Source organism: Bison bison, unplaced genomic scaffold (assembly GCF_000754665.1).
Source record: "Bison bison bison isolate TAMUID 2011002044 unplaced genomic scaffold, Bison_UMD1.0 scf7180017864263, whole genome shotgun sequence".
Classification (NCBI taxonomy): Eukaryota; Metazoa; Chordata; class Mammalia; order Artiodactyla; family Bovidae; genus Bison; species Bison bison.
The window spans coordinates 12,305,618-12,315,600 of record NW_011494835.1 but is presented as its reverse complement, the minus strand read 5'-3'; the positions used below and the strand labels follow the sequence as shown (position 1 = coordinate 12,315,600).

General features: G+C 39.7%; 1 protein-coding gene across 7 annotated transcripts in view; it reads left to right on the top strand.

Moving 5' to 3' along the window:
• Nucleotides 1–9,428: 9,428 nt before the first annotated feature.
• PDLIM5 (PDZ and LIM domain 5) overlaps nucleotides 9,429–9,983 on the top strand; it is a 235,490-nt gene continuing 234,935 nt past the window's right edge. For 2 of the 7 annotated variants that reach the window (XM_010848339.1, XM_010848338.1), the window contains exon 1: nucleotides 9,433–9,552. The gene's annotated coding sequence lies outside the window, so the exon portion shown is untranslated. Of the gene's footprint in view, nucleotides 9,553–9,983 lie in introns of all 7 variants that reach the window. The other 5 variants (XM_010848341.1, XM_010848340.1, XM_010848342.1 and 2 more) reach the window with 4 other exon arrangements.

The following is a 9,983-nucleotide window of genomic DNA, read 5'->3' as shown; positions in this document are numbered from 1 at the left end:
AGAAAAGGCAGAGGAACCAGAGATCAAACTGTCAACATCTGCTGGATCATCGAAAAAGCAAGAGAGTTCCAGAAAAACATCTATTTCTGCTTTATTGACTATTCCAAAGCCTTTGACTGTGTGGATCACAATAAACTATAGAAAATTCTGAAAGAGATGGAAACATCAGACCACCTGACCTGCTTCTTGAGAAACCTGTATGCAGGTCAAGAAGCAACAGTTAGAACTGGACATGGAACAACAGACTGGTTCTAAATATAAAAAGGAGTACATCAAGGCTGTATATTGTCACCCTGCTTATTTAACTTCTATGCAGAGTACATCATGAGAAACGCTGGGCTGGAAGAAACACAAGCTGGAATCAAGATTGCCGGGAGAAATATCAATAACCTCAGGTATGCAGATGATATCACCCTTATGGCAGAAAGGGAAGAAGAACTAAAAATCCTCTTGATGAAAGTGAAAGTGGAGAGTGAAAAAGTTGGCTTAAAGCTCAACATTCAGAAAACTAAGATCATTGCATCTCGTCCCATCACTTTGTGGGAAATAGATGGGGAAACAGTGGAAACAGTGGCTGACTTTATTTTTGGGGGTCTCCAAAATCACTGCAGACAGTGACTGCAGCCATGAAATTAAAAGACGCTTACTCCTTGGAAGGAAAGTTATCACCAACCTAGACAGCATATTTAAAAAGCAGAGACACTACTTTGCCAACAAAGGTCCATCTAGTCAAGGCTATGGTTTTCCCAGTGGTCATGTATGGATGTGAGAGTTGGACTGTGAAGAAAGCTGAGCACCGAAGAATTGATGCTTTTGAACTGTGGTGTTGAAGAAGACTCTTGAGAGTCCCTTGGACTGCAAGGAGATCCAACTAGTCCATCCTAAAGGAGGTCAGTCCTGAGTGTTCATTGGAAGGACTGATACTGAAGCTGAAACTCCAATACTTTTGGCCACCTGATGTGAAGAGCTGACTCGTTTGAAAAGACTCTGATGCAGGGAAAGATTGAAGGCAGGAGGAGAAGGGGATGACAGAGGATGAGATGGTTGGATGGCATCACCGACTCAATGGACATGAGTTTGGGTGGAATCTGGGAGTTGGTGATGGACAGGGAGCCCTGGTGTTCCTCAGTTCATCGGGTCACAGAGTCAGACATGACTGAGTGACTGAAATGAACTGAACTGATATCAAGTAACTTGGTTAAATAAAAAATTAAACATTAAAAATATCTAACAGTTTTGCTTTATCTAAACCTAATCTGTGAATATTTTGTTTTTCAGATTTAACTTGGATGTTTGAATTTGTATTGATGGAATAACCATATACATGTTCTCAAATTTTCCTTCCAAGTAGATTTTCATAGAGAAGACCAAATATTCTAATGAAATTTTAATTTGATTTTTTTTCTCTTTTTCACATACTAAAAGATATATTATTATTATGAGGCCCTTTTCTGTAGGGAAAGCTATGACTCAATAGAAATAATGGTTTCAGACTAAAATATTTGAAGAACATTTTTCCTATGATCAAATTTAAAGGTTTATCTCTTAATCCTGAAGTGTTTTTTATTTCAATCAATCTTTTAATTTTATTTTAGCTTATTCACCTGATTCTTAGTTATACAAAAACATAAAAATCATCAAGTTTACAATTGAATTAGACCCATATTGAGCTGAATTGGATTGTTGAAAAGAATTTTCAGAGATACAAATTATCACAATATACTCTGTAAAAGTACCCACTTATTTTAGTTAAGTACATATGCTCTATAGCCAAAGTTTTGGTCTCAAAATTTAGCTCTGCTCTGAGGATGAAATATGTAAAAAGGATTCAGAAGAGTGTCTAGCCACAGAAAGTGAAAGTTGCTCAGTCGTGTCTGACTCTTTGTGGCCCCAAGGATTTGCCAGGCCAGAATACTGGAGTAGGTAGCCTTTCCCTTCTCCAGGAGATCTTCCCAACTCAGGGATTGAACCCAGGCTTCCCACATTTCAGGCGGATTCTTTACCAGCTGAGCCACCAGGGAAGCCCAAGAATACTGGAGTGGGTAGCCTATCCCTTCTCCAGCAGATCTTCCCAACCCAGGAATTAAACCTGGGTCTCCTGCATTGCAGGCAGATTCTTTACCAACTGAGCTATGACAGAAGCCCATATAGCTACTAGTAAGTATTTTATAAGTAAGAATTATTACTCATAATTTAAATATTTTTCAAAGACATTTGTTCCTGGAGAAGGAAATGACAACCCACTCCAGTATTCTTGCCTGGGAAATCCCATGGACAGAGGAGCCTTGAGGGCTACAGACCATGGGGTCACAAAGAGTCTCAGTGACTAAACAACAACCTGTACAAGAAAAAAAAAAAAGAAAGACATTTGTTATGTATATATAACAAACGTATGTGACAATGTTATATGTATTAACACAATGTTTCTATACTTATAACAATGTGTATGAACAATGTGTACTAATGTATATGTCAGTGTTATGTATAATAATGTATATAAAAATCATTACTCTTAATTTCAGTTTATTATAGAAGTGTTAGTTGCTCAGTCATGTCCAAATTTTTGCCATGCCATGGACTGTTGCCCGCCAGGCTCCTCTGTCCATGGGATTCTCCAGGCAAGAATACTGGCGTGGGTAGCCATTCCCTTCTCCAGGATTGAACCTGGGTCTCGGCACTGCAGGCAGATTCTTTACCATCTGAGCCACTAGGAAAGCCTTTAATATAAATGTAAAATGTTTTCAGAAAAGAATTTAAAAGTAAAAAAGTGAATATGAGTAAAATAAAATTATAAAGAGTTTCACTACTCAGAGGTAACCATTGATAGCATTCATATCTAGACTTTTTCTATAAATTTTAAAATGTAAGATTTAATGTCTAAGGTAATAATATTCAAGTAAAAATGGATGGATTTTGTTATTATCAAAAAACTACAGTTATTTTGTTAAAGTTTTTAAATTGTGAGAAGGAGCAAGCATCAAACTTTGGCTAAAGAATAATTTAAAAATATGCTGTCATATGAAATAATGAGATTATGACAATATTTAAAGATTCCATTTTCACATCTCATAGATTAAAAAAACACATCCTGTTCACTTTCTTCATTAGTTAACCTTTTCATAGCTGGCAGAAAATGGCTTTGAGGAATTTCCCAGAATTAGTTTAATGAAATTAAATGCCAATAAATGTATGCACATTACATGCTGGCTGAATTTGATGTGATATGTATCACACCTTCGGTAGAGTTAAGTATAGTTTTGGTTTATGTTATTGATCCATATTTGTTTCTTCATATCTTTCTATATCTTAAAAATAATTCTAAGCTATAATCAGATTTTTGATGAATTGATTCATCATTCTTTTCAGCATCTCTTACACTTTGGCTGGGAATGACATGCCTTAATACATTCCACTATGACTACACATGTGGATATCTTCCAATGAAAATATTAGTTTCTTTGCTATTCCCAGAGTATGTAAATGAATTTTAAAAACATTTAGTAGAGGTACTGTCTTTTGGGTGGAGAGATTTTACTGTAAATAAAGCTTGTTAGAATTAGATTTTCCCCAAGGATCTTTCCAATCCAAATACCATTTGCTTAAATGACCTTATTTGTATACTAGTCTTATTAATAATTATGTCTTCATAGCTCTACCATTGACGGAGAGACACATGGAAAAGCCTGAGAAATTCTAAACCCAGATAATGTGAAAAACTACTTAAAGGCTAAGTAAAGATTACATTGATGGATTGGGACAAAACCACACTTAAAGAAATTGAGATTTATAAACCAATTAAATTTAAATTAATTTGGGGCTAACATAAGCTTATATTTTATGGTGAACTTGGTCAATGCATGTAGTTTTATAAAAACATATATGAGTTGCCTTATTCTCACTGCTGCTGCTGCTGCTAAGTCACTTCAGTCGTGTCCGACTCTGTGTGACCCCATAGACGGCAGCCCACCACACTCCCCGTCCCTGGGATTCTCCAGGCAAGAACGCTGGAGTGGGCTGCTGTTTCCTTCTCCAATGCATGAAAGTGAAAAGTGAAAGTGAAGTCGCTCAGTCATGTCCGACTCTTTGCGACCCCATGAATTGCAGCACGCCAGGCCTCCCTGTCCATCACCAACTCCCGGAGTTCACCCAGACTCACATCCATCGAGTCAGTGATGCCATCCAGCCATCTCATCCTCTGTCATCCCCTTCTCCTCTTGCCCCCAATCCCTCCCAGCATCAGAGTCTTTTCCAAAGAGTCAACTCTTCACATGAGGTGGCCAAAGTACTGGAGTTTCAGCCTTAGCATCGTTCCTTCCAAAGAAATCCCAGGGCTGATCTCCTTCAGAATGGACTGGTTGGATCTCCTTGCAGTCCAAGGGACTCTCAAGAGTCTTCTCCAACACCACAGTTCAAAAGCATCAATTCTTCGGCACTCAGCCTTCTTCACAGTCCAACTCTCCTTGACTAGACGGACCTTTGTTGGCAAAGTAATGTCTCTCCTTTTGAATATGCTATCTAGGTTGGTCATAATTTTCCTTCCAAGGAGTAAGCATCTTTTAATTATTTATTTTATAAATAAAATCTAAATTTTCTTTCTTCACATTTTCCTTAACTTTTTTAGTATAAAATTGTGAGATGTTTTTACATGGATAGCTGACCATTTTTAAATTTCTCTCTTTTTGGTTTCCTAACACACTGCGTTTTAATCGTTTTACATGAATGTAAATTTGGAAACAGGAAAATGAATAAGGTCTTGCCTCCCAGGCTGGGGAGATTGTTTTCTTGGCACTACCAACTAATTGGGAAGCTATGCTCCAGGCCCATTTCTTACTTTCTTGACTTTCTTCAAATAATGTTTTCTTCAGACACCAAGTTTGTTTTGTTGTTGTTGTTGTTTTTAATTTTGGCTGCATTGGATCTCTGTTGCGCTATGTGGGATCTTTTAGTTGCAGCACGCAGGATTAGTTGCTCTCTGGCATGTGGGATCTTACCTTCCCTGCTGCTGCTGCTGCTGGGCTAAGTCGCTTCAGTCATGTCCGACTCTGTGCGACCCCATAGAGGGCAGCCCACCAGGCTCCCGAGTCCCTGAGATTCTCCAGGCAAGAACACTGGAGTGGGTTGCCATTTCCTTCTCCAACGCATGAAAGTGGAAAGTGAAAGTGAAGTTGCTCAGTCCTGTCCGACTTTTCGTGACTCCATGCCAGGGATCAAACCTGCACCGCCTGCCTTGGATGGCAGATTCTTAACCACTGGACTACCAGGGACATCCCCAGATATTAAGTTTTTTCAGTGATTGACCTACATGTTTTTTTCTCATTTATCTCCAAATCACATATTGGTTTATCTTTCTGACTACTCCAGACTCCTCAAAGAATTGATTTTCTCTGGGCAAAACCTCAGACTAGCTAAACCTGGATCTGATCATGAGGACTATTCCTCCCCTTTTGAAATCTCAAACTTGAAGCTCCTGAGTACTTTTTTCAGTATGCTTACTATCTACTCTTCTTATTGATACCCTTCATTGAGCAATTGGATCTTTTTGCTTACGGCAAATTGTCAGTGAAATGCATAGTCACTTCACAAACTTGGCCACTCTTCCTTCATTAATCAGTAAGTTATTAATACTACCCCCCGAACCCAGACTTGAAACTTGGGAGCTATTTTTAAAAAGTTTAAACTTGTTTATAACATCTTCCTCAAGCACATGTTTACTCAGTTACCTAAGCTTCATGGATATTAGAGTTCTTAGAGTCCTTCTCATCCATTAACTTCTTTCCACTCTCTGTGGCTGTTTTAGTTCTGGCCCTTCTCCCAGGGCTCTGTAGTAAGCTTTAGAAGACAGTATGCCTCTCTCCCTAGATTACCCAATGTTTCTTTAGGTATTAGAATAGTTAATACTTCCTCTCCATCCCAGATTTTAAACATTAAATACTCATACCTATGAGTGGTTTATTTACCTTTCAGAATTAGGACTTAGAAGATAAATTGACTTAGAGTAATATAGGAATTTTTTAAATACTGGCACTTTATGGGGTGCAACTATAAAAACTCATCACGGCCATGCCATCTTGTAATTTAAAGTTTCTGTTATTTTTGAAGTACTGCAAGAGGAATTCTGAGTCATATATTGGATAATTAAAATGTTAGAGCAAACATTTATACATGGAGGTAAATACTGTGTTCAGATGGAATATTCTTAAAAACTCTTCCTGCTAAATTCATCTTTGGATCTAATTTCCTTTTCTAATTTTAGCTTTTTGTGTACTGGTTTTGAAAGAGTGAGGCTGTTAATATTTTTTTGTGTGTGTGTGGTGAGTGCTTCATTGCTTAGCCCACAGTGTTAATGCGGTTAAGGACATTGGTCTGATTTCCCAATGGTTCAGTAATCTTCCTGTAGTCTGTAGTCATGGACTGTCCTCCAAACCGTGACCAACCATTTCATAGATGTTAGTCATGAGGGAGACAGAAAAGGGGAGTCGGGATGGCTCAGTGTCAATTCATTCTAAAACAAATTAAGGCACATGCCCTACCAGATGCGGTTCAGGAGTTTTGCCTTCTTTTATTTAAAAGTAATTCAGCCTTTATTCAGGGCTTCCCAGGTGGCGCTACCATAATTTGCTACAGATTATGCCTCTATGGCCCTCAACAGTGTTAGTTGCTATAGTTTTCCATCTTCTTTCTCTGGTCTTTAAGTTGGATGGTTTACTGAATTTACTGAGATGCAGTATGTTGAGATGAAAAGGACGTAGTTTTTCAAATCAGACCCCTCTGCTCTACTTCTTTCACTAATTAGTTGTGTGCCCTTGGTTATTCTGAATCTCCAACTTTCTTTCTTTGAAAAAAATAACTATATGGTTGTAAGTATTAAATAATATACATAAGGCAAGAAATAGTATATGCATAATAAATGCTAAAGTTCTCTATTTATCTTTTGTGATACATAAAATCTAGTCAGTCAAGAAAGTTTTATATAGTTACCAGTTATTTAACACTTTCTTGATGCCAAGCATGCTGTATATATATGCAGTTTATATATGTGTGTATATAGTTTATATATGTAATATGTATATGTAGTATATATATATAATCTCTACTTCTCATGATAACTTCAAAATGTAATTTATAATTATTTCTTTTAAAATGAAGAAACTGTGATGAGTTGCTATCTGGGGTGCATGGTTATCACCAAAGCACAGTTTACAGTAAATTGGGTGTACAGGGATATTTCTAGGGAAGTGATTTTTAAGTATTATAGTTGAATGACTACCTGGATATGAAAAAAAAAATCCAGGTAATCATTTTACGAAAAATTTTTTGTTTGTGAAAAAAAAACAGACTCTTGGGGCCCACTGGCAAGGATCCTGGGTCTGGAGGCCAGTTTTAACAAGTTGCCTGAGCCATTTTGATGCAGTTGGCACTTTGGAGAACACTTGGATAAATATCAGCCTATGTATTCTACTTGAATTTGGTTCATTTCCACAACACCCCAGACTTTAAACTGTGGTAGGAGGAGAAAGAGGATTCAGAGGTAGGCTATCTATAGGCTAACACTGATTTGCATAGGTAGGTAACACTCCCAGCTCTTCACCGCCTCAAGATGCTTATCTTATAGTGATACCTCTACACATTGTCTGCATTTCTTGATGTCTTTAGTCAACCTGGTTTCATTCAGGATCAAATTAATTGTATTAGCAGCAAACAGATGAGGAGGAGCAGAGAGAGGACCCTTACAGGGTAATTCTAGCCATTGCCCTGTGGAAGTGTTACCAGCTGCAATCTCTTGAAACCTCAGTTTTCTTGACTATATATATGACATTTGTCTTATAAAGTTAGAAGAATTATTAAGTGTAGTAAGAATTTTTACAGTTTTAACAAGTTGCCTGTGCCATTGGCAACACTGCCTAGCGTATGGCAACCCACTCCAGTGTTCTTGCCTGGAGAATCCCAGGGACCAGGGAGCCTGGTGGGCTGCCGTCTATGGGGTCGCACAGAGTCGGACATGACTGAAGCGACTTAGCAGTAGCAGTAGCAGCAGCGTATGGTAGGTGTTTGTAAGTGGCAGCTATTGTTATTGTTTATTTATTTATATATTTTGGGAGGGAGATGTCAAACATGACAACAAATATTAAAGCACTCTGTAAACCAGTTCACACTAGAAAACCCTTCCCTCCAATATAATCTTCCAGAGAATGTGATGAAAACTATGGACTAGTGCTGTCCAATGAATATATAATAATGTCAGTCAACATTGGTAATTCAAAATATCTTAGTATCCACATTAAAAAACAGCAAAATTAAGTTTAATTGCATGTTTAACAAATATAAAAATTTTACCACTTCAACATGTAATCAACATAAAATTATTAATGACATTTTATATTATATTTGTCATAATAAGTCTTCAAAATCCATTTCCATTGTAGCACAATTTGGACATGACGTTTTCAGTGATAAAGAGAAATGTACTCCTATCCAAACACCAAAGTTGTTTTTAACGGAGGCATGTTACCCTACTTCAGTTTTTAAATTTAAATTAAACATACATAAAACAAAAAATTCAGTGCTTCAGTCGCAGTAAATAAATTTCAAATATCAGTAGCTACATGTGATAAGTGTTTACCAGTTTGGACAGAGCAGTTTTGGGTGTTCTCTAGAATTTTGTTTGCACTTCTTGGGGACCCACGGACTCCATCAGCCTTGCTTTACAAGTTCCATGGTTAAGAACTGTCCTTTTCACATGTTATAAGCCAATTTACAGTTCAAAACAAGCCTAAAAGTTACTTTCTCTTATGTTCACTGAACGTTATTCAAATTTGCTCATGAATAAATCCCTTGGGCTAAATCAAGCACCTTTATAGAAACTGGAAAGTGGACTATTGATCTGGACTTAGAAAAATAAGCTGAGGTTATAATGGTTGAACCACCTTTGGCCGCTGCTCTTAAACACGGTCTTCTGGTTTGACTAGAGGATTTAACTTCTAGATATTAAAGTTGCTGATTTTCCCTTTCCTAACAGGTCAACTTTAAAGTCTTCACTTCTCCGGGCACATAAAGCTTGCTCAAAAAACCAGGCAGTGGCCGCTGAACTTGCATAGATACGGATTTATCCAAAGCCCTCTCCTATTTTTAGCCAAAGCAACTGCTTGCCAATTCAGTTTCTGGAGAGAAAAATGCATCCACGACAAAACAAACAGGCAGAGCGGACCATTGTCAGGTACTGCTCAAAACCCCCTAAGACTGGTCCCACCGAAACTCCGTACTGCAATTGTCTTTCCGCAGCAGCTTCGACTCGCTGCAGTTAGCCCTCGGCTAGGTTCACCCGCAGCCTTCTCTCAGCTCCCCGCAGCTCTGCGGGTCCGGGGCGTGGCCAGGAGCGGAGGGGGTGTGTCCTGGTTCGGGGGCGGGGCCGGTGTGTGTGTGTTGGGGCTGGAGGGGGGGGCGGGGCGGGAGCCAGGAGGCGGAAGTTCCCGCGGGCTGTAGAGAAGGCGCAAGCACCGCGAGTCACTTGTCAGCGCTCGTCTGATTCGGAGGCATCGCGGCGCCGCACCCGAGGTGAGTGGCCGCTGCCTGCAGGGGATGCGCGTCTCGGAACCTGGGTAGGGAGGAGGGAAAGAAGGAATCGCTGTGCACTGAGAGCTTGGCCAGAAGTCCTGCTTAGGGAGAGACGGTGGTGCGCCTAGCGCTGGGAAGCTTCTCAGGTGTTTGCTGGACGCGGATCTGCGGAGGTGGAGAGTGGCGTGGGAAGAGGACTACCAGGGAAACGGCGGTGCGGAAGCGGGCTCCAGGCCGGAGAAGGGGCACTAGAGCGGGGACGGGCTGGGACTAGCACGGCTAAGGCAGGGGCGCAGGAGTCGGGCGAGGGCGGGCCACCATCCGGGTGCCGAGCGCGTCTGGGTACCCACCTTGGAGTCTGATACTCGCGTCCTGCGCAATCTCCTGGAGGTGTGGAGAGGAAGCGGGGCTAATTTTTATTTGCGCTCACT